This window comes from Nicotiana tabacum, chromosome 4 (assembly GCF_000715075.1).
Source record: "Nicotiana tabacum cultivar K326 chromosome 4, ASM71507v2, whole genome shotgun sequence".
Taxonomy (NCBI): Eukaryota; Viridiplantae; Streptophyta; class Magnoliopsida; order Solanales; family Solanaceae; genus Nicotiana; species Nicotiana tabacum.
In genome coordinates, this window is record NC_134083.1 from 100,639,422 (window position 1) to 100,665,610 (window position 26,189).

Genomic DNA, 26,189 nt, shown 5'->3' on the forward strand with positions numbered 1-26,189 from the left:
ACCCATTTTTAGCTGTTAAGAGTTTTTTCTCCAACCAGGGCAGAGATTTTTGTTTCTTCTCTTCTGACCACAGTAATGAGAGATTTGAATTGCTATCAATTTGGTGCAAGAATTGGGCTTTCAAGACTGAGTTGGAGTGTCTAAGTACGACCCTTGTTATGCTTCAAGATGTAAAGTGAATCAAAGGAATTAAGAGCTTTGTCAAACATGTGCAAATCTGCTGCTACTTGGCAAACAACAGTTCCTCGATAGTTTGGAGATTGTAGTACTGATCAGTAACGTCAAGTATTTGAAGGAAATTAACAGTCAGTATGGAGATGGACGATTTTCCTTTATTGTCCTAGTCTTAGTCTTGGACAGATGCTTATCAATTGCTAGGACCTATTTTGTTGGTGGACAAAAGCTGGAAAAAATCAAGGTAATTCGAATTAGAAACACAAGATGCCAATTGCAAATTCAGAACATAATAATGTATATTCTTGATTTGCAATGTAATAATTGAGTGAAGATCGCATTGCCCCAAAATGAATATTGAAACTTTAGCATTGTTTACATCCTTAACTCACCACATGGTTAATCAAGGCTCGGCACAAAGTAGAAACAACATCATCCATTCATGAGCTCCTATCCATAGTGGAATGAGGAAAAAAAAAAGAACCAAAAAGAAAAAGTGAAAAGAAAAGAAGATTGGCTTAGAAAGAGACTTTGTAGATTAAAGGAAAGAATTGCACAAACAGAGAGAATGCAGTTGTGACTACTAGTGGTTATAAACAAGTGATGAGGTATATACCTATACTTCAACCTAAAGCACAGGATATTTAGGAAATAGTTGTAAAGTTTCTGAAGCACATGGCCCCTCTACTTATTGCTGCAAATTCTCTTAACTAGCTAGTCGTTTGAGTGAGGGAGGGCACACCTCCAAAACTTTTTAGAACTGACAGACTTTTTCTCTTTCTTATTCCTTCGTAAACAAAATAAAATCAAAAGGGCAGGTTGCTGAAATGTGCTAAGAGGAGAGTCCTATGTTCCATGTTGCTCATCAACGTGGAAACATTGTTTTATCTTTCGCCGCCCCTTTAGATTGTTAAATGTAAGCATTTAGCAACCAAAGTAAGATACGATATCAATTTAAAAACATAATGATGTCCAGATTCTTAAATGTGCAAGTACTTATTGAATTAAGATCGCATGACCTATAATCAATTTGAGTATTGAAACTTTATAACTGTTCACATCCTTAACATACAATGGTTAATCATGTCTCAGCAAAAGCGGAAGCAACACCGAGAATCAATTGACTGAACTCATTGTTGATATGTACAAAAAAGAAAAGGAAAAAACAAAAGAAAGAGAAGAAAATAATGTATTTGTTCTGGAGAAGACTTGTAGCTAACTGAAGGAGAAATTTTATGACTAACTAGAGAAAAACAAGTGATGAAGTATGCTACCTAATTTGAGCTAAACTCCAGGGTTTTCAGGAAAGAGCTGCAAAATTTCTGAAGTGATTGGCCCCTCTATTTGTTGCTGCAGATTATCAAAGACAGAGCTCCCACGAATATCCGAATGTGACCTTTGTTTCTTACAAGAGGAGCAACTGGCTTCATTCATCGTGGTGTCATGGTGTTCCGAATTGTCATATCTGCTCCTCCTTACCCCGACACAAAGTTCTGTTGATATATCATTATTTCCCCTCATTGGTAACGAGGCCTCAATCTCAGGTTCATCCTTATACAACAAACGAAATTCAAACTCCTCCATTTCTCCGGAAAAAAACAACCTAATAATCCCATAGTCATTTGGTGTTTTTCTGTTTGCCTTAGATGCATCCCATAAGCCATCAAGAGGTACGAAGAAAAAATGAATATTTGTACCACATTCTGAATGGTTGCATAGGGCAAATTTTCGGGTCATCGACGAGACCCCATCATCACATAAGGGAATCAGTTGAGCTGTGGTTTCAACTAAGCTGCCAGAGTAACTGAAAGCAAATCCCGTGAAGTAATCACATATGTACCAATATTGAGGGATACACTTGTGTCCATTCCATAATAGTGGAACCAACTTGGGATCTTCCTGTCAGGATGCTCCATGCTAAACACTCTTTGTGACAAGATGCCTAAAGCGGTGATGTCATGGTGCAAGGAAAAGATTTGAAAAAGGGTATGTGCAAACAAATTGTAGATCGAAGCATTGTAAGCATCATCCTTATCATACAGTGGTGTGAGTACCACCCGCTGTAAGTTTTTCTTCTTATTGGTTGCTAAACTATGAATACTTTTCAGAGCCACATGACAATCTGCCCACAATGTGTCTATATTTGGTGGAAGTTCTGGTAGCTCTTTAAGACTCTTGCAATGTGCTAAGCCCAACAATCGAAGAGCACCAAGTTGCGCTATGTTTCAGAGGCAAATGCTCAAAGTTATTTCCACTTAGATACAACTTTTTCAAAGAGGATAAGCATCCAATGTCTTCTGGTAGTCCTTCATCTATCAAATTACAGCAACTGAGATACAAATGCGTAACCCTTCATAGTTCATTCACCCGAGGGAACAAAAAATGCATTGTAGCTTGCCCTTCTTCTGATTTTTTAACTCCAAAAATTAATGATATAAGTTTGTTTAAGCATGTGATGGAACACGGAGGCCGTGAAATTAGAGTATCTTGGGCCTCAAGCTTCATTAAGTTTTCTAAATCCCCTATCTCTTCTGGCAAGCTTTCAAGTTGTGAGCAACCTGAAACATTTAGCTCCACCAAACTTTTCAACATACCAATGCTACTTGGAAGAGCTATTTAACATACCAATGCTACTTGTAAATTATATATTGATTTTTTGTTAAATTATATATTGATTTCAATGGAGCCATCATGGAAACTTACAATAGCCCAAAATAAATCCCAGCCTCCTATGCTCATATTTTTCAGGGCCTTTCTGCTACACTGCAGATTTTGTGGATTGTTAATCCAAATTGCTTCCACTGCCTTGGTCCCCTGGTTAATATGACTCTTATTTAATAGACTATAGAATATAATTTCAAATGCAGTATAAATAGAGTAATTTCCTCACAAGTTCCAATTTCCTTTTACTTTCCTTTCTCGTAGTTCTTCAAAGTCAAGTATAAAAGTTTTTCATTCAGTATTGGAAAAAACTTGTAATTCAGACATTACCTATAAGTTGTCATGTTTTTTAATAGAAAATAATCAGCTGTAAAGCGAATTCATGATTGAATTATTATGTACAGAATGTCATACAAATTGCAAGTTAACTCAGAATGAAACAACAACAACAACAACAACAAACCCAGTGTAATCCCACAAGTGGGTCTGGGGAGGGTCGTGTGTACGCAGACCTTACCCCCACTTGAAGGTAGAAACGCTGTTTCCGATAGACCCTCGGCTCGCGAAAGACGAGAAGAAAAGCAATAACTCAAAGAATGAAAGTGGATGAAAAAATATTAAGTGGCTACTTGGCTATTCATGACTTAATAGCATAAGAAGAAAAAAAACAGATTATGCAACATTACTTAAAGTGGCTACTTGAGGAATTGGCAGCGTTAGACAACATGTTCCTTTTGCTTCTGCTACATACTGAAGCAGACAGCTATTACGTGCAAGAGTAGGAACCAAGGGGACAAATAATTGGAAGTCTCACTATACGTCTTTGGAATCTGAAAGAATTAAAAATTGAATTTATTGCATTGTGTATCTCACTTACCGTATTATTGATCATCACTTCTTTGAAATCTTCAACGAGCTATAGTCTGCTACGATCTCCCGGATATTTTTGCATATTCACTACATATTCACCCATATCTTGTATTAAGTCATGCATTTCAATCCTGTCTTCAGAGATGAACACAAGAGATTTTTTCAATTAGGACATCCAATCCGATATTAGCTCCAAAATCACAGCTCTCTAGGATTTCCATGACTTTATCTTTGTTATACCCTCGAAAGAAACATGCTATATCTAGAAATATTTCTTGCTCTTCGGGCTCCAACCCATCAAAACTTATTTTGAGCTTTTCAACAATTTCTGAATTGGAGTTTTCTTCATTTGCTCTATAGTACTTCGCCACTTAGTAACATCTCTCTTATGCAAGAAAGAGCCCCACACTTTTAGAGCTAAAGGAAGGCCTTTAGCATGATTTACTACCTCCCATGAAAGCATCCGAAACTGCTCATCTGGAACTTCTTTTTTGAAAGCATGTAGATTGAACAAATGAATAGCTTCATGATGAGGTAGTGTAGTGACTTGATATAATACATCATTCCCAATCAATTGTTTATTCCTTGTTGTTACAATAATTCTACTGTCCTTGCCAAACCAATCAACATCCCCTGCCAAGTACTTCAAATGGTCTATATGATCTATGTCATCAAGCACAATTAAAACACTCTTCGGACAAAATCTACTAGATATCAAGTCCTTCCCGTCCTCTTTATTGTTCACATAATCAGCTTTCTTCCTTAACAGTTCAGAGAGAAGGGTATTTTGCAAAGAATGCATTCCATGTTTGTTTTCTTTAACATCTGCTAGGAAACAAGCAGCTTCAAATTGATAAGAGAGATCTTCAAAAATGGCTCTTGCTATTGTCGTTTTACCTACTCCTCACATGCCCCAGATCCCCACGATTCGAACATCATTGATATCTATCTTTAATAGGGATTTTACGTGCTCTAAATGAATATCTACTCCAACAAGATCTCGCAATGTAGGTAAAGAAGTCTTGCGTAATTTGGAAGAAATTTGGTCGACAATCTGCTGAATACACTCTGATTCAATCCTGCAAAAATAAGAAAATTGCTGATATGGGGCAAAAGGTCAAGAATTAGAAGTATTTTACACTGTTACAGTGCATAAATATGATAGAAGGACTATGCACATAATCAAACTCCTGAGTCTGGATGAACCAATTGGAATATATCTACGTAGCAATGTCCTTGTGGAATTAAATTGATAGGAATTATGCTTCTTACTGACAAAAACATATATAATCAACTGCCATTCTTGTTTTGAATATTATAAAACAAAAATCTTTTTAACATCTAAATGAGAATTAATGAAATCGATAGAGCATACGCTTATGAATTTTAATTCCTTAAAAAATCTACTAGTATAAAGAAACCAGATGTATAGGAAATGTATTTGTATGAGGAAACCAGATGTATAAGACATTTACTTGTATAAGGAAACCAGGTGCCTAGGAGGTCTACTTGGGTGGATATGCTGCTTTTCCACCAAATTTTGATCTTCAACTAATATCACTAGTACTGTAATCCATGCCTTTGGTTCTATTAAGGATTACTTGAATTGGAGAACTCAAGTTACTGTCTTTCTCATCTCTCATAATCTCTTGGGAGCTGTAGAGAGGTCCCTACCACTTCTTCCTCAAGTGACCGCTGATAATTCTAGCCATTCTACTTCCTTATGTGGATGCTATCATTTCCACTGAGAGCTCTGCCTCTTTACTCCAACACGTTATCTCTCAACTTTCCTATCAATTTCCAATGAAGGATCTTGGTAACCTTCATTACTTTCTGAGTGTACAGGTTGTGCGGTCTCTGGATTTTATGTTTCTTTCGCAAACTAGTTATTTACAAGACTTCTTCACCAAATTTAATATCCATAAATTGAAACCTGTCTACATACCACTATCCTCAAGGACCTCGTTATCATAGTGGATGGGAATTATTATCAGATCCTTCTATATATCGCAGTATGATAGGAGCATTACAGTACTTGACTATGACTAGGCTTGATCTAGCCTTCGCGGTGAATCTTGTTTCACAGTTTATGCACGCCAGTTCCTATTGCTCACTTTCTTGTTGTGGGAATTTTAGGTATTTGCAGGGTACCACATATCATGGTCTCGTGTTGAAGCAAGCAAAGGATCTTTCTATGATGGTGGCTTATTGAGATGCTAATTGGGCCCGAAGGCCTCACACTTCTCGATCCACTGCTGGTTATGCAGTCTTCTGGGGTCCAAATCTGGTTTACTGGCGCTCTAAGAAGCAGCCAACAGTCTCAAAATCCTCTACTGAAGTAGAATATCGTGTTGTTGCTTACACAGCCATTGAGACGCTGTGAATTCGGTGGTATGCGTATTTGTCAACCTGTGAAGGTCTTATGTGATAATATCTTTGCTACTTATATTGCTGCCAATCTGGTTCTCCATGGTCACCGTAAGCATGTCAAGGTTGATTATCATTTTGTCAGAGAATGTGTCTCCCATGGTGATGTAGTTGTTCGTTATATACCTACTCACCTTCAGCTCACAGACATTTTTACCAAATCATTGCATACTTGCTTCTTAAAAGCAATATGTCTGAGATCCACCCCGACAAATTGAGGGGGAGTGATAGAGGATAATCTTAGAAATTTCAATTCCTTAGGAAATATACTTATATAAGAAAACCAGATGGAGAGGAAATCTGGGAAACCAGATGTATACCACTCTCAAGTCTCAATTATATACATGAGACCTAAAGGCTGATGGGTCCATCCCATGTGTAATATGGCCATTAATTTGCCCTCTTTTCAATTGTGGACCAAGTTTTCATGGCATTTGCCATGACATCATATCCACTATAATAAATTTGTGGACCAAGTTTTCATGATATTTGCCATGACATCATATCCATTATTAGGCCAAGGATTTCTTGCTACAAATAGAGGAGTTTCTCCTCATTTGAAATAACACCAAAATAAGAGAGAAGCAATAAAAGCTAGAGAGAGTAATCCACAAATTGTAGTCTGTGAGATAAATAGTAAGTGTGAGTAATATTGTAGTGAGATGTTTAAATAAAGAGTGTTATTTCTTTCAAAATTATAGTAGTGTCTTGACATTACTAAGTTATAATATTAGTGGTAATATTGCTTCGTTCGGGTATTGTACCTCATTAAAAGAGTTGGTGTCATTGTTACTCTCTTGTGTTATTATTATTTGCCGTGAATATTATTTCTCGGCGGGATTATTATTTTTTTCCAACAACGTGGTATTAGAGTCATGGTAAATAATGGTACGCTATCTTTTCAGTACCCCCGTCTCACAAAAGATAATTATGAAAAATGGTGTCTACATATGAAAGCCATTCTTGGCTCCCAGGATGTGTGAAAAATCGTAGATAGAGGGTATGCAAAACCCGATAATGAGAAAGTTATGCCTCAAAATGAAAAAGATATCTTGGCAAAGACAAGGAAGAAGGATCAACAAGCCTTCACGCTTATCCACCAATGTTTGGATGATGCCATGTTTGAGAAGGTGGCAGATGCTACCACCTCAAAGGAAGCTTGGGAGATTTTACAAAATTCTCTTCAAGGAGTTGACAAGGCGAGGAAGGTAAAACTTCAAACTCTAAGGGCTGACTTTGAAGTTTTAAAAATGAAAGAATCCAAATGCATTTCGAATTATTGTTCAAAAGTGAAGGCTGTTGTAAATCAATTAAGAAGATACGGGGAGGACATCGAAGATGTCCGTGTGGTAGAAAAGATCTTTCACACTTTAACACCTAAATTTAATTTTGTGGTGTGTGATATTGAGGAGTCTAAAGATTTAGACTCTATGCTGGTAGAGCAATTGGAGGGTTCTTTACAAGCCCATGAAGAAAAGATCAAAGAAGACAAGAAGTGCCACTGGAGCAACTTCTTAAAACTCAGGCATCCTTTAAGGATTATGGAGGTGAAAAGAGCGATCGAGGAAACGGACGAGGACGAGGCCGTGGCGGTCATGGAAGAGGAAGAAGTAATGGTAACAACTTCAACAATGAAGTTAAAATCCACCAAAGATTCAGAGGTCGTGGCCGTGGACAAAGAGGAGGAAGAGGATGTGATTGCTACCAAGAAAATAATGTACTAAGGTATGACAAATCAAAAATTAAGTGTTATAATTGTCAAAAATTTGGTCATTACTCTTGGGAATGTCGTAGCAATATTGAAGAAAAAGTTAACCTTGTTGACGACAAGAAAGAAGAATATGAGTCAACGTTGTTGATGACACTCAAGGAAGAAGACATGGATGATTGCAGCTCGTGGTATTTGGACAATGGAGCAAGCAATCATATATGTGGATGCAAAAAGAAGCTTGTGGAGATCAATAAAACGGTGAGAGGTAATGTGTCCTTTGGAGATACCTCAAAGATTCAAATCGAAGGGATAGGTACGATTCTGATCTCCTGTAAAGATGGTAGTCACAAGCTAATTCAAGATGTTTATTATGTGCCAAAATTAAAAAGTAATATTTTGAGTTTGGGCTAACTTCTTGAAAAGAAATATGACATACACATGAAAAATATACATCTTTGGCTTAGAGATTCAGGTGAAATTCTAATTGTTAAAGTGCATATGGCAAATAATAGATTATTTTCTCTGAATCTTAAAACAATTGATGTAAAGTGTTTGAAGGCTAATATGCAAGATAAATCATGGTGTTGGCACGTGCGGTTTGGGCATTTGAATTTTGAAGCACTCAAATCAATGGGAGAAAAGAACATGGTGCATGGGATACCATCAATCAACCATCCAATCAATTGTGCAAAACTTGTCTTCTGGGAAAACATGCATGGAGGAGTTTTACAAAGGAGGCCATGTCAAGATCAACTAAACTGCTTCAGCTTGTTCACACTGATGTGTGTGGACCAATCAATCCACCTTCCTTTGGTAAAAGTAAATGCTTTCTACTTTTCATTGATGACTTTAGTAGAAAGACTTGGGTTTATTTCTTGAACCAAAAATCTGAAACTTTTGCTGCTTTTAAAATTTTCAAAGTACTTGTGGAGAAAGAAAGTGGTTATGAAATAAAAGCTTTTAAGGTCTGATTGAGGAGGCGAATTCAGTTCAAAAGAATTTAATGACTTCTGTCAGTATCATGGAATTCTTCGTCCTCTAACGGTACCTTATTCACCCCAACAAAATGGAGTTGCAGAGAGAAAGAATCGAACGATTCTTAATATGGCTAGATGTATGTTAAAAGCTAAAAGTATGCCCAAGGAATTTTGGGCAGAAGTTGTATCTTGTGCAGTTTAAGCAAAGAATATTAGAGATTAAACCCCTCAAGAAGCATGGAGTAAAAGAAAGCCAAGTGTCAAGCACTTAAGAATCTTTGGGAGCATAGCCTATGCTCATGTGCCACATCAAGGGAGAGCGAAGCTTGACGATCGAAGTGTCAAGTATGTGTTTGTTGGCTATGATACGAGTTCAAAAGGCTACAAGTTATACAACCCAAGTAGCGGCAAGATGGTAGTGAGTCGTGATATTGAATTTGATGAAGAATTCGTATGGAAATGGGAAGCTCGGGAAGAAACTTCATATGATTTTCTTCCATACTTTGGCGATGATGAAGAACCAAAGACCGTGGAACTTGTGCAGGATACAACTCCACTTCCTTCTCCAACCAATGTTGCATCTCCTTCTCAACAAAGTTCAAATGAGCAACCGCAAAGGACAAGGAGCATTCAAGAGCTTTATGATGGCACAGAAGAAGTTACTAATTTTGATTTTTTATATTGTCTCTTTGCTGATAGTGAACCAATGAACTTTGATGAAGCTGTTACAAACAAAAGATGGAGACAAGCCATGGAGGAGGAGATCGAGTCAATAGAGAATAATAACACTTGGGAGTTAACTACTCTTCCCAAGGTTTATCGCGCAATTGGAGTAAAATGGGTATACGAGACAAAGAAAAATGCTGATGGAGATGTGGAGAGATACAAGGCATGACTTGTGGCTAAAGGCTACAAGCAAAGGCAAGGCATTGACTATGAAGAAGTCTATGCACATGTTGCCCGCATGGAGACGATTCGTTTGCTGATCTCTTTGGCGGCTCAAATGAAGTGGAAGATCCATCAACTAGACGTCAAGTCAGCCTTCTTGAATAGCTATCTTGAAGAAGTCTATGTTGAACAACTATTGGGCTTCGTGGTCAAAAATAATGAAGATAAAGTGTTGCGGTATAAGAAAGCTTTATATGGATTAAAGCAAACCCCACGAGCATAGAATAGTTATATCGACAAGTATTTTCAAGACAATGGGTTTACTCGTTGTCTCCATGAATATGCTCTTTACCTTAAAGTTCATACTAATGGAGATATATTACTTGTTTGTCTTTATGTTGATGATCTTATTTTCACGAGTAATAACCCAAGTTTGTTTGAAACTTTTAAGAAAGATATGTCCCGTGAGTTCGAGATTACTGACGTAGGGCTCATGTCATACTACCTGGGCCTAGAAGTGAAGTAGATAGAGGATGGAATTTTTATCTCTTAAGAAAGCTATACAAAAGAGATACTGAAGAAGTTCAACATGCTCGATTGCAACCCCGTGAACACACCGATGAAAAGTGGGATAAAATTGTCCAAGTTTGATGAAGGAGAAAAAGTGGATCCCATATTTTTCAAAAGTCTTGTGGGAAGTTTGAGGTACTTGACTTGTACCAGGCCAGATATACTCTTTGCAGTTGGAGTAGTAAGCCGCTTCATGGAAACTCCTACCTCCACTCATTTGAAAGTCACTAGAAGAATTCTTCGTTACCTAAAAGGTACGATTGACTTAGGATTATTTTATTCTTCTTCTAGTGATTTCAAACTGATGGAATTTTGTGGTAGTGATTATGCGGGAGATATTGATGATAGAAAAAGTACAACTGGTTTTGTGTTTTTCTTGGGTGATTCTGTTATTTCTTGGAGTTCAAAAAAATAATCCATTGTTACTTTCTCGACTTGTAAAGCTAAATATATAGCAGTAACATCTTGTACATGTCGGCTGAGAAGATTATTGAAAGAGCTCAGTTTACCACAAATTGAAGCTACAACAGAGATTTGTATTGACAACAAATCCGCACAAGCACTTGCCAAGAATCCGGTGTACCATGATCGAATCAAGCATATATATACAAGGTATCACTTCATCAGAGAATGCATTGCCAAGAAGGAGGTAGAACTCAAATATGTGAAGTCTCGTAATCAAGTTGCGGACATTTTTACAAAACTTCTCAAACTTGAAGATTTTCAGAGATTAAGATTAAGACTTGGAATGAAGAAGAAAAATCAAAATTAAGGAGGAGATTTGATGGGTCCACCCCATGTGTAATATGGCCATTAATTTGGCTTCTTTTCAATTGTGGACCAAGTTTTCATGACATTTGCCATGACATCATATCCACTATAATAAATTTGTGGACTAAGTTTTCATGACATTTGCCATGACATCATATCCACTATTAGGCCAAGGATTTATTGCTATAAATAGAGGAGCTTCTCCTCATTTGAAATCACACCAAAATAAGAGAGAAGCAATAGAAGTTAGAGAGAGTAATCCACATATTGTAGTCTGTGTAATAAATAGTGAGTGTGAATAATATTGTAGTGAGGTGTTTAAATAAAGAGTGTTATTTCTTTCAAAATTGTAGTAGTCTCTTGACACTACTAAGTTGTAACATTAGTGGTAATATTGCTCCGCTCGGATATTGTACCTCGTTAAAAGAGTCGGTGTCGTTGTTACTCTCTTATGTTATTATTATTTGTCGAGGATATTATTTCTGGACGGGATTATTATTTTTCCTAACAGAGGCTCCCAGTTTGTTGAGCCTTGTTGAGCCTTCCGATTAATCTTAAGTCTGTCACATAAACTATTTTACTCATGTTGAATCAAATAAGAAATTGCTGCATTTTCATTTATTTTATTTTTGTAAATAAGATGAATTTATTTAGCGTAGATATTGTTTAACTTTTTGGGAGTAGTGATTCTTCTTGTTCTGCAGAAGAATATGTCCAGACTTCACAAAAGCATCCAAATCCCAGTGGAAGTTTTTCCCTTGTATTTCATTATAAGCAATTAGGATGTGCTACCTGTTACGGATATCATGGCCTGTAAGATTGGCCGCAGCGGTTAGAGCAGTCCTCCATCTTTGCACCTTCAGCATTCCCTCAAAATCATCCTTATACCTTGATTCATGCTTCTGCAAAGCTCTCCTTTTGGTATCGAATTGTTGATGGATCCACATCATAAAACACTGGTATTACACTCTGTCCATATTCATTCTTGTATTTCATGATCTTCACTAGTTCATCCAAGCACCATCTCGACGAAACATAATTCTTTGAGAAAATGATGATTGCAAATTGAGACTCTTCAATTGCTTTACAGAGTTCTTCTGAGATGGATGTTCCATGCTCTAGTCTTTTATCATCTTGAAAGGTTACTATTGCAGACCTTCATATAAGTGACTTGTAAACGTTTTGAGAGTATCTTCTCCTCTAAAACTTAAAAAGACATCATAGTTCCATCTTGGACACCATGAAGAACTCGGAAAAGAAGAAGACCTCATTGGATTCAGTTGTGAAAGAAAACAAATTGTAATCGAAGATTGTAGTTGTGGTAAGATCAATCGATGCTAGGTATTCCTGATAAAGTTAATGGAGGAAAAGATAGAACCAAATGAAAGCAGTTAAATAGAATTATGGCTATTGGGTCTAGTCAACTGATGTCAACTAAATGTAATGTGGTTCTTTGAACTGCAGTAGAACTAAGTGCATAAGGATTCTCACAACGACCTGGAGTCGATTATGAAGAAACATATTCACCCGTTATGGATGCCATAACATTTCGATATCTCATCAGTTTAGCCTTACGTGAAAGGCTTGAAATACATATGATGGATGTGGTTACAGCTTATCTGTATGGGTAACTTGATAATGAGATTTACATGAAAATCCCTGAAGGATTTAAAATGCCTGAAGCATATTCAAAATCTCGGAAAATGTACTCAATCAGATTACAAAGATATTTGTACGGTTTAATGTAATATGGGCGCATGTGGTATAATCACCTCAGTGAATATTTGTTGAAAGAAGGTTACATAAATGATGTTATTTGTCCATGTATTTTTATAAAGAAAATGGCATCCGAATTTGTTATACTTGTTGTTTATGCTGATGACATAAATCTTGTTGGAACTCCAGAAGAGCTCCAAAAAGCAATTGAATATCTTAAGAAAGAATTTGAGATGAAAGATCTTGGAAAGGCAAAACTTTGTCTTGGTCTGCAAATTAAATATTTAGCAAACGAGATCTTTATCCATCAATCTACCTATACAGAAAGGGTCTTAAAACGCTTTTACATGGACGAAGCGCACCCATTGAGTACACCAATGGTTGTTCGATCACTTGAAGTAAATAAGGACCCGTTCCGACCTCCAAAAGAGGAAGAGGAACTCCTTGGTCCTGAAACACCATATCTCAGTGCAATTGGTGCACTTATGTATCTTGCTAATGCTACAAGACATGACATAGCATTTTCTGTTAATTTACTAGCAAGATATAGCTCTTCTCCTACAAAAAGACATTGGAATGAGATTAAGCATATTTTGCGATATTTAAAGGGAACTCTTGATATGGGTTTGTTTTAAGCTAACAAAGGTAGTGCAGATCTTATTGGTTATGCAGATGCAGGTTATTTATCTGATCCCCATAAAGCTCGATCTCAAACCGGATACGTGTTTACATGTGGAGGTATTGTCATATCATGGCGCTCCACAAAGCAATCTATTGTTGCTACTTCTTCCAATCATGCTGAGATAATATCTATTCATGAAGCAAGTAGGGAATGCGTATGATTGAGATCAGTGATTCATTTTATTCAAGAAAAATATGGTTTGGAATGTGATAAAAGATCTACAATTTTATACGAGGACAATGCTGCATGCATAGCTCAATTGAAGGGAGGATTTATAAAAGGAGATAGAACGAAGCACATTTTACCAAAATTATTCTACACACACGATCTTCAGAAAAATGGTGACATTGATGTGCAACAAATCCGTTCAAGTAACAATCCGGCAGATTTATTCATTAAATCTTTGCCAACTTCAACTTTTGAGAAGATGGTATACAAGATTGAAATGCGGAGACTCAAATATTTAAAACAAAATTTTCATGAGGGGGAGTAAAATACGCGATGTACTCTTTTTCCCTTACTAAGGTTTTTTCCCACAGGATTTTCCTTATAAGGTTTTTAATGAGGCAGCTAGCAATGCATATTACTAAATATGTGTACTCTTTTTCCTTCACTAGGATTTTTTTCCCATGGAGTTTTTTCTAGTAAGGTTTTAATGAGGCACATTATCTTTTAATGAACATCCAAGGGGGAGTGTTATAAATATATTATATTATGGATGTTCATTTACTCTGTTATAAATAAGCTTCCTGAAGAAGTTTATCCATATGAGACTTCGCCGTAAATATGTTTATCTATTTAGTACTCTATTGGAAATAAGCCTCCTGAAGAAACTTATCATTTTGGTACTCCGTTATGGATAAACATAACCCCCGATAGAAGATTATCTATATATGGTACAGTAGCAGCTTACACAGTAGCTTGCAGTAGCAGCTTACACAGCAGCTTACAAGCAGCTTACACAACATCTTGCGTAGCAGCTTACACAGCAGCTTGCAGTAGCAACTTACAAGAAGCTTACACAGCAACTTGCAATAGCAGCTTACGCATCAGCTTCCTTTCTTCTATAAATAGAGGAGTTTTCAGTTCATTATGTACAGAAGTTTGAAGTTTGAATAATATATTAGTTTCTCTCTATACTTGTCTTTACTTTACAGTTTTTATTTTATAACAATAAATAATATATGGACAATTATATTCCCTCACAATTCTGTCTTCTGTTGTGCAACACCTACTTATAGCTTAGATTGGCTAAGCTTCTTTTTGACTAAAAATATTTTTTTCAAAGTTAAGGTGTTTCGCCAAGTTTTTAGAAGAAAGAAAAAGTGATTTTGAGTAAAAGCAGAAGCAATTCTTGGGATTCAGAAAAAAGTAGCTTCTTCCAAAAGTACTTTTTACGAAAAATACTTTTGAGAAAAATAAACTTAGAAGTAGTTTATAAATATTTGGCCGAATACTAATTGCAGCTCAAAAGTACTTTTCAAATTAATTAGACAAACATAATTGTGTATCACCAAAAGTACTTTTTTGAAAAGCATTTTTGAAAAAAATATTTTTCAAAATAAATTATATTTTAGAAGCTTGGCCAAACAGGGTATTAATCCCCTTCCTCTCATCCTCGCCTCATCTCTTATTTTCTTACTTCGTGGTTATTTAGGAACCTGTCCATAAGTAATTATTTTTTTCAACAATGTGTTTGTATAAAATTTTGTAAATTTTTTCGAAATTTTTTGAAAATGAGTTTTTCAAAAATCAAAAATTTGGTTTTGACTACTTTCTTATATTTTCAAAAAAAAACTTTTTTCCTCACTCATGAAACTGCATCATTTGTTTCAAGTGAAATGCATATCCAAACATAATTTCAAATATCATTTTTTAACTTAACTCGAAATATTTTTTTTCTCAATGTTTTTTAATTTTTATGTCTAAACGCCTACTTAGAAACTCTTAGCATATTTGCTTTTTATCTTTATGTCCTGATATAAATAGGATGAGCTATTCTTTTGGGGGTATTTACTGAAATACAAACATTTAAAGAGTTATTTACAAAAAATACAACTACTTTAAAAAAAATTACGTTGTATACAATTATTTACAAATTTTTAACTTTCTGATTAGATTATATAAAACTTTAATATTCCTTAAATATCTCACTTTAAAACTTAAAAATAGGAACTGTCTTTACAACTATTAGTATCTTAATTGTATAATTTTCTCCTAAAAATACTCTCACTTAAAAGTGAGGGATTGCTTTTACTTGGTGTGAATTCTTTTTCCACCGCAGGAACAAATCTAACTAGCATTATCACTCACTTATTATTAATATTTCAAATTGAGTTAACATTTGACGTGTCAATAAATTTCTTCCCCATTTTCCCCCTCCGAACAATTAGAAAAATTATGATGTTTCCAACGCTATTTTTGATCCCCCAAAAAAGAATCTAGCTTGATCTTTGGAGTATCAAGCTATGCGAAGAGTATAAAAATTATACCGTATATATGAATGGTATGTAGTATAAATATATTTCATACTAAAGATATAGTATATTTGATATAGTATACGTATAAAATAATATATTTGATATAAAAATATTAGTAGAAATATAAAAGAAAAATCTATTATACATCAAGCATATATACGATATATCACTCTAAATGCTGAGTTTATACATTATATGTATATAAGTAATATATGTGACATAATTTATTCGTATACGTATATTATATCAAATATATACCATTAATATATTATTATTAAAAGCATATACCAAATATTAATTTTAGAAACTGATTTTAGCAAAAGATTGTTTTTGAGTGGCCATTATAATATCCACTTTGTTTTCACACACACAAAAAAAGGAGAATAAAGAAGAAGCTTCTTAACAAAAACTACTATTTATATATGAAATTGGAAATAGTATTTTTTCTATTTTTGAGTAAACAATATTTTATATTACCAAAACAAAGGCATATATGTATTACATCTGATGGTGGGGTGCTTTTCGAACTTCTCTTCTACTTTTTAGGAAAGATTGTTATTGGGAATTAATTGAGAAGCTTAAATTTAGGGATTCTATTGTAATATAAACTCCTTAATTTCCGCAGTGAGAGGGAGTAGTTTTTTTTTGGTGGATCATGTATTGTACTAAATGTAATAATAAAATTAGTTGTAGTTAATGTTAATAATCTTGTAAGAGTTGTAGTTACGAAAACTTCCCAACAAAATTGTACTTAGCAACCAAAGTCTAAGCCATTAACAAACTAACACACGATGAATGAAAACGGTTAAAACATGATTGCTAAATGGTCAAATAAATGAGAGGGTATACATGCTAATTGATTACTAATCTACTACATGAAATCTTAACTATATTTATCATGAAATTAAAAAATAAATCATGGTACTAATGGCTAATCCTACTTCTGAGACTAACACAAAACAAATCGACCATTAATGCACGTTATTCTTAACTAAGAGAAAAATATAAGAAACAAGCACAAATAAATTTACAAATAGAAACATAGAAGAAGCAAAAGGAAAGGTGTACCTATCGGAGTTCAACGAATCGTCCAAAAGGAGTTCCGGCAAGCAGGAGCGATTGCTACACGAGCACTGGCCGAAATTTTTCATGTCAGCCAGTGCTACATGTAAGCATGCCTCTTGCATGTCGGAGAGAGAGGAATCAATTGCTTTGGAGGGGCCTAGCCGTTCAACGGAATTTTGACTGGGTTTCAGTTGCCATAAAATGAGTAAAAACCACCATCAATCGATAACTCTCATCAAGAGCAGTCCATTGATGTAGGTTCAACATCAAACGGGCCGGGATTTAGAAAACATCGGAAATGGGCCAATTTAGATTTTTTGGTAATTTTTAGAGGAAGGATATGATGGATTAGGGATGGGTAGGGGACGGTTCTGGTGATAATTTGGGGCTCTTTAGTGGTGGTCCGCTACCTTGAGGCGATTTCTGACGGCAGTCAACGGTGGTCAATAAGTGGTTGAAGGGTGGAAGAGAGTCGGTGGGCAGCGAAGACAATTTTCGGTCGCCCAGGAGAGGAGATAATTAGGAAAGGATTTGGGGAGGAATTGAAAGATTGAATCTTTGAAATTCATTTTTATCAAAAATCAAATTGAGCCAAAACGACGTAGTTCCACCATTCTACTATGTCGTTTGGCGTTCAGGGTTAATGAATCATGAATCAGATATGGGAAAAATTGATCGGGCAGGGTTTTTTTGCAAAGACTAGGCCAAGAAAAGCAGGCCCAGTCTGGTTCCACTAACTAAACAACCCCAATCCCTCTTTTTTTTTTTTTTTTTTTGGTTTTATTCAATTAACCACTTTTAACTTATCACTCTAACTAAACATATCTTGTATAATTAACCCATTAACTATTTATCTACTTAAATATCTATAAAAATTGTAAATTAACAAATTGAACTTGATTAATTAAGCCACTAATAAATCCTAAAATAAAAATGTAGAAATGATATATGACCACTATTTCTTTATGATTTTTGTATTTAAAAATGTATTTGACATGTGGCTAAATGTTAAAAATGCAACTAAAGTTCTAAAATGCAATGGGTGAAAGACAACAAATATTTTTGGTAAATTTATGATTTAAGATATTCTTAATTATGCAAAAAGTGCAAATAAGTGCAATAAAATGCGAACAAACAAATTAAAAAAAATTTCTAAAATTATTAAAAATCAAAATGATTAAAAGACTATTTTGGAGTATTTTTAGGAGCATTTTTATACGGGCAAAAAATACGTGCTCACAGATACAATATCCTTTGACCTCAGCTTTCGAACCTATCTATCCAAAATAGCCACGAGCTCCTCCTTATAAGCCAGATTCTCATCTAACTGCACTATGATGAAATACAAGACATGTGACTTAGCTTCATGATACTTCCAAAGCATAGAAACATGGAATACCTGATGAACTTCTGAAAGACTAGAAGGCAACGCAAGTTTATAAGCAACCCCACCGACTCTCTCTAACACATTAAAAGGACAAATAAACCTCAGGTTCGGCTTTTCCTTCTTCCCAAACCTCATCACACCCTTCATATGCGAAACTCAAAGAAGAACCTTATCAACCTCCATGAATGCCACATTACGAAATCTCCTACCAGTATAACTATTTTTCCTGGACTAGGCTGTGCTAAGCCTCCCCTGAATCAACTTAACCTTCTCCAAAGCATCACGAACCAAGTCAGTGCCCAATAACCTAGTCTAGCTGGGCTCGAACCAACCTACTAGATAACGATATAACCTCCCATATAAGGCTTTATACGGAGCTATCTGGATACTCGACTGGTAGCTGTAGTTGTAGGAAAACTCCGCTAAAGGTAGAAACTAGTATCACTGAACTCCAAATTTAATAGTGCATTCCCTCAACATATTATCCAAGATCTAAATGGTCCGCACGGATTGCCCATCTATCTGAGGGTGAAATACAATACTCAACTCAACTTGCGTGCCCAACTCACGCTGAACTGCCCTCTAAAAGTGCAAAGTAAACTGAGTATCGTGGTCTGAGATGATAGAAACAAGCACACCATACATGCAAACAATTTCCCTGATGTAGATCCTAGCTAACTACTCTGAAGTGTAGGAAGTCATGACCGGAATAAAATACGCTGACTTGTTCAACTGACCCACAATGACCCAAATGGAATAAAACATTCTCAAGGTCTATAGAAACCCTACCACAAAGTCCATAGTAATACGCTCCCACTTCCACTCTGGTATATCAATCTTCTGAAGCAAACCACCTGGTGTCTGATACTCATAGTTGGCAATTCAAGCACCTAGAAACATGCCCAACAATTTCCTTTGTCATTGTCACAATACGTTTTTGTAGCACCTAGATGAATAGAATATCGCAAACTATGAGCCTCCTCAAGAATAAACTCTCTCAAGTCATCGACATTAGGAACAAAAACTCGACCCTAAAGTCGCAACATACCATCTTCACCGATAGTTACCTCCTTAGAATCACTGTGTTGTATCGTGTCCTTAAGGACAAGCAAGTGATAATCATCGCTCTAAAATATCCAATCTCACCAATCTATTGGCCAATGCCTAAACATCCATAGCTAAAGGTTTCTCCATAGCTGGAGTGAATGCTAAACTCCCCAAGCTCTCTGCCTTCCAAATCAAGGTGTCTGCAGCTACATTGGCCTTCCCCGGATGATAGAGAATAGTGATATCGTAATCCTTCACCAGCTCCAACCACCTCCACTTCCTCAAATTCAAATCTTTCTCTTTGAATAGATGCTGAAGACTCTGACGATCTGTATACACTTCACAAGAGATTCCATATAAGTAATGCCTCCAAATCATGAGCTCTTGTATAATAGCTACTAACTCCAAATCATGCACCATATAGTTCTTCCCATGGGGATCCAACTAACATGAAGCATACGTAATCACCTTACCATTCTACATCAAAACACACCCGAGAACAATACGCAAAGAATCACAATAGATCATGTATGACCCCGATCCTGAAGGCAACACCAAAACTGAAGTTGTGGTCAAAACAAGCTTTAGCTCATAAAAACTCTCCTCACACTCATCAGACCACCTGAAAGGAGCACCCTTCTAAGATAACTTAGTCAATTGAGCTGCAATAGATGAGAAACCCTCTACAAAGCGACGATAGTAACCCGCTAATCCTAGAAAACTCCTGATCTCCATGGCTGTAGAAGGTTTGGGCCAGCTCTGAACTGCCTCAATCTTTTTTGGATCTACCTTAATCCCTCAACGGACACAACGTGACCCAAGAATGCCACTCAATCTAGCTAGAACTCACACTTAGTGAACTTGGCGTATAACTTCTTCTCCCTCAAAACCTGAAGCACAACCTCAAATGCTGCTTGTGCCCCTCTCTGCTACGGGAATAAACCAAGATTTCATCAATGAACACAATGACAAAAGAATCCAAATAAGGCCGGAACATACTATTCATCAAACTCATGAAAGTTGTTGGGCATTAGTTAAACCAAAAGGTATCACCAAGAACTCATAATGCCCATAATGGTTCCTAAAAGTCGTCTTAGGAATGTCCAAAGCCCTGATCTTCAAATGATGGTACACCTATCTCATGTCAATCTTGGAGAATACCCTGGCAACCTGCAGCTGATCAAACAAATCGTTAGTGCATGACAGTGGATACTTATTCCTGATGGTAACCTTTTCAATTGCTTGTAATCAATGCACATTCTCATGGAGTCATATTTCTTCTTCATAAATAGTACCGGTTCATCCCAAGGTGAAACACTCAGACTGATGAAACCTTTATCTAACAATTCCTGCAACTATTCTTTTAATATGTTCAACTCTATTGGAGCCATGCGATATGGTGGAATAGGTATGGGCTGAGTGCCCGGTGCCAAATCAATACCAAAATCAATATCCCTATCGGGTGACATTCTCAGTAAGTCTGTAGGGAACACATCTGGAAACGCTCTCACTATGGGGACTGAATAAACCGAATCAGTTTTAGCACTGACATCTCTAACAAAACCTAAGTACGCCTAGCATGCCTTCTCAACCATCCTTTGAGCCTTCAAAAAAGAAACCACCTTACTAGAGGTGTGACCAATCAAACCCCTCCATTCTAACCTTGGCAACCCCAGCATAGCCAACATCACGATCTTAGCATAACAATTAATAACAACATGGTACGAAGATAGCCAATTCATACCTAAAATCACATCAAGGTCCAAAATATTAAGCAAAAAAAAAAGATCAACTCTCTTCTCATAGCCCCCAATAGTGACCATACAAGAACGATAGACACGATCCAGCACAATAGAATCCCAAATAGGTGTAGACACATAAACAAAAGTATCCAGAGAATCAAAAGACATAGCCAAATATGAAACAAAGTAAGATGACACATATAAATAAGTATAACCCAGATCGAATAAAACTGAGGCATCTCTATAACAGAGCATAACAATATATGTAATGATGACATCTAATGTGACTGCCTCATTCCTACTAAGGAAAGCATAATAACAAGCCTAGCCTCCCCTTCTAGGACAACTTCTACCCTCTAGTCGCCCATCTCTAGCTGGCTGTGCAGGTGGTGTAGCATCTGGAGCGGGAATCATAGCCTGGTTACCCTGCTGAGGTATACTCTCCTGAAATCTAGGATAATCTCTCACAATGAGCCTCATATCACTAAACGCGTAACAACCTTTATGTGGATATGGATGTTGAAACCGAGTCTGTCCCGGACAACTTGAATAACCGCTGTGAGAACCCCGTGCAGGAAGTGCACTAAATGATGATTATCCAATACGAGTGCGATGAAATCTATGGCTAGTTGGAGCACTACATTAAACCTGAAGTGATACTTAATTTGTCGACTAACAAAGCCTCTACCATGAAGTCACTTGGCCCTAGAGTAGGAGCAACTAAATCCTCCAAATCCACTAGGCTTATTAGCCTCCTTATCCTCTCTTTCCCGCCTGTGGCTACACACTAGCCTCCTAGAAATCTCCACAGCGTGATGAAATGTATTCTCAGTCTCCATCTCCCGAGCAATCCCAAATCTGAGATTGTAGGTGAGTACCTCAACAAATCTACGGACTATGTCTCTCTCCGTAGAAACCAAAGGATCTGCATAGCATGATAACTCTGTAAACCTTATAGCATATTGGGTCACAATCATACCCTCTTGACACAAATGCTCAAACTCACTGTGCAACTCATCCATGCGAGTCTATGGGATAAACTCTCCAAAGAAAAGATCTGAGAACTCTACTATGTAAGTGGTGTTGTGTCAGCTAGCCTACTCGCCTCATAAGTCTGCCACCATTTGTATGCCGACCCCGTCAACTGAATAGTAGTAAAGTCGACCCCGTTCAACTGAACCAAACCCAAAGTATGTAGAATACAACGATACTGATCCAAGAAACCATGCGCATCCTATGAAGCTACTCCACTGAAATGGGGAGGACGAAGTATCTAAAATCTCTCTAACCACTTATGCACCTCAACAGACATGACTAGCCCTACCTCGAGCTGAACTGCAACTATTGGTTTCACCAGCATAACAAGATATTTGATAAACATGAGACAATTGCTTTGGTGTACGTGCGGCGGGGTTTGAGCTCCTCCCCCAACCTATGAAGTAGCTAGTGCAGACAGAATTGGGCATGCTTGTTCCAAACTCTCGGGCATACTCATAAAATGAGCCAAAGTCTCCTAAAGCCCGGGTGCAACAATAGGCCCCTCTATTGATATCCAATTTTGCCCTCATATTTTTCAAAATATATACATGCCTTCAAAATAGCATTTTATGCATCATTATTTAGTTTACAAATCTATACAAGCATTTCCTATAATTTTCTATATTTTTAGAGCTCTTAAATTAATTTTCTTGCATTTAAATTATATAAATATCTAGTAATTATCCCTTTGAATTATTTTGTGATGACTTAGTACCTAAAATTATTATTTTGCACCTATAATATATATTTCAAATATTTTATTTCATTCCATATAATTATATTAGCATTTTAAAGCTATTTATCTAATTTTGGAATAATAACCTATATTCATACACAATTGCTATTTATTTTATATTAGTTGTGTCAAAATAGCAAATTTATATTTTTTATAATACTAAGTTATTATCTTAAGCATTTCAATGCATAAATAATATTTTCATTTATTTATTAAGCATTTTTTATAAATTATTTTGATAAAGTTTTGGGTATTTAAATAATAGCCCATTCTAACCAATTTTGGACCACATTAGTGGCCCAAAACTACCCAAACCTTAGCCCAGTCCATCCCAGCCCAGAGCCAAATGACTCTTAGTCTCAAACCCGGACGGAACCCGTCTCAAATAAGCCACCCCGTTTCCCTTGTGATCCTGGCCGTTGATCTCAAATGATCAACGGCCCATAATTAACTTACCCGTTTTATATTACCCCTCACCCTAAACCCTAAAGACCCATTTTTTCCTTTACCCGCCGCCTCTAAACTCTCTCTGTCTCGCCTCTCTCTTCAGAAACCCTAGTCTCCTCCCCAATCTTCTCTAAATCCGAGTAAATCATGGATTCCCTCTGTGATTTATTTTTCTTTTACGCGTTATCTCGTTGTTACTTATAAGATTATGGTGTTACTTGGTACTTGCCTAAACATGGCAAGTACTATCTCTCCGATTCTGTCTGAATAAGTCCTATTTCTTGAATCTGGACCTTATTTCGTCTACACGCGTCTGATTTTACACTGTGTGAGTCCGATTTCGTTTGGATTTCTGCTGATTTACACTTTTCCTAAAAAACTAGGGTTTATCGGATTCCTCTCTTAAATCGATTTCAAATTTATTTGCATGTTGTCTTTCCTTATTTTTTGCTTAATTTACTCTGTTTTCTTATGTGTTTGTTCGATTTTTGACTACTATATAAACCCCCTCATTTTCCCTTCTGGAAGGGGACTTTTGAAAAAAATTGATTTCTTCACTAAAAGTTTGAGATTTTTGGTACTCTCTTGCTTGATATTCTGTATTGGCCGGCTGAAAGCCAAGGCTATTAGCATCTTGTACTTAACTCGTTCTTGGTGCGAGCACTGCCTGAGTTCATCAAAACTCTTGGGAACTTTGACGCATTAGGGATCCTGGGTTTTCTGTGAAAACCTATTCTTTACTGCTCTTCGCTTAACTGGTGAGTCACTATACTTTGCAATTTTGTTCCTAGGCATCTATGGTTTGTATACATTTTCATTCTTGAGAATGGTCAGTTCAGTATGTTTTTTGGATTCCTTTTGTGTGTAATTCCGTTTGCTTTCCTCAACTCTTTAGATCTCTTTAGCCTTTAGCTTCAAGCATGCCTAAACTGGGTTCTATTAAGTTCTGACCAGTCAATGTGTTAGAAATTATTATTGTTTGGGACTCTTACACTTGTTAGCATATTCTGGTGTTTAATTTAGTCTTTTTCTATCAATCTTGTTACTCGAATATGCCTTACTCGCATAATTTGTACTTCTTTTAGTCAACTAGTGTAGTGAGTTCAAATGTATGAATATGCACACCCACTGTATGTCACAAGCCTGTTTTTCATCATATTCTGAATTTCTGTGGTAGCTTGCTTATCTAACATGTTTGACCCTGTTCTCTATCAATATGCCTTTAGCATGTTTAACCCCTTCCCTGATTCACCAGTAGTTATAATCTACTTTTCTCATGTCCAAATGCTCCCCTATTGCCAAATTAGCGTGACTGTTTCATAACATCAAGACCTATACTTAGCACAATCTGGATCTTTTTTAGGTAAATAGTCTACTGTGTCGATGCTAGAATACCTACATGTGCTATTTAACACGAGCTTACTCTTCACTCTGTACTAAATCTCTATGATGCTTGTCTTGCATACATAATGTGTTTTAATATTATAAGACTTTTTCCCTCAACTGTGATCTTGCTTCCCTGCTAATATGCCCCTAAGTATGTCTTAATCCCCTGTTCCTTCAGTGATTGCTTGGACTGTCATAATGTGTGCTCCCTATCATGTTTCAATGCAATCTTGCCTCCTGATGAGAATTAACATGTTTGTCTTATGATACTAAGATGCATGCTTAGCTTAATCCTAACCTCTTAGGTCTCAATTGGTTTAATGTCATGAATGATAATCTATGTATATCTTGCAAACCTGTTTCTTCCCCAATTTCTTTCAATATGAGGCTATCTTTGTGGTGCTTTGCTGTCCTGCTGAACCTACTGGCCTATTTGATTAACTATTCTATATGCTCAATTTGGCTATGTCTACTTTAGGATATGAATGTATCTCCTAACTTCTGTCCATTTTCCTCACTGGTAACTTATGCTATTCTGAACTCTTCATTCTTAGCTGGTTGTAAGCCAAGGCTACCTAGGTTCTATTATTGGCCTCCCTAGTGTGAGCACTGCTCGGGGTCCAATTGAGATCCTTGTGAACTCTGACACACTAAGGCTTGGTCCTAAGTCACCCTCTCAATCGCAAACTGTTCCTATTCACTCTACTTCCCCCTGTTATGTGTTGTGTACTTAAATTGGCTGATTTAAATGGTGCAACACTTGGTGCCATGGTTGAGTAAACTGGTTCTGGGCCCCTCTGTGGATCCCTGAGTCATGTATTAAATGTGGCTCTTTGTTGAAGGCCTGGGTATGCTATGTAAGAGCTATTGAAGGCCCAGACAATACTGGGTATTTATTAGGCATGCTGTGGGCCTCTTATCACTATTATGTAACACTGTTACTTTTACACATTATTGGGCCTGTAATTATCTTTGTATAAACAACTGAGGTTATTAGTAAAAGGGAATGAGGGTAGCTTTTAATATTTACATGCGATGGGTAGATAATATGCCTATAGGACTTAATAATGTGTTTGCTATATGTGTCGTTCACTCTATGTACACTATAGAAATCATGCTATTAGGAGAAGCACACACTCACGCTACTTGTCTACCAGCAAAGCATGAGCTCAAATGCTCAATTATCCTTGTTGCTACAGGTTATTCGAAAACATGCCCATAGGAAATAAATATCGTTGAACTTTCCTTCAATTTGCATTGCTAGAAATCATGCCTATAGTATTTGGATCATTTCATTTGCTACTGTATCGCATTGTTCACTAGAAATCATGCCTATAGGACTAAGTATAATAATAAAATAAGTTCCAAGCGTCAACTGTTAGAGATCCTGCCTATAGGATACCATAATTCGCCT

At 36.5% G+C, this 26,189-nt stretch overlaps 1 long non-coding RNA gene across 1 annotated transcript; it reads right to left on the reverse strand.

Moving 5' to 3' along the window:
• Positions 1-1,265: 1,265 nt before the first annotated feature.
• On the reverse strand, positions 1,266-17,546 carry LOC107789929 (uncharacterized). Its single transcript, XR_012708867.1, has 3 exons — positions 16,996-17,546; positions 3,713-4,784; positions 1,266-2,988 (listed from the first exon to the last, which is right to left on the reverse strand). It is a non-coding gene; the product is annotated as an uncharacterized LOC107789929 (long non-coding RNA).
• Positions 17,547-26,189: the final 8,643 nt, after the last annotated feature.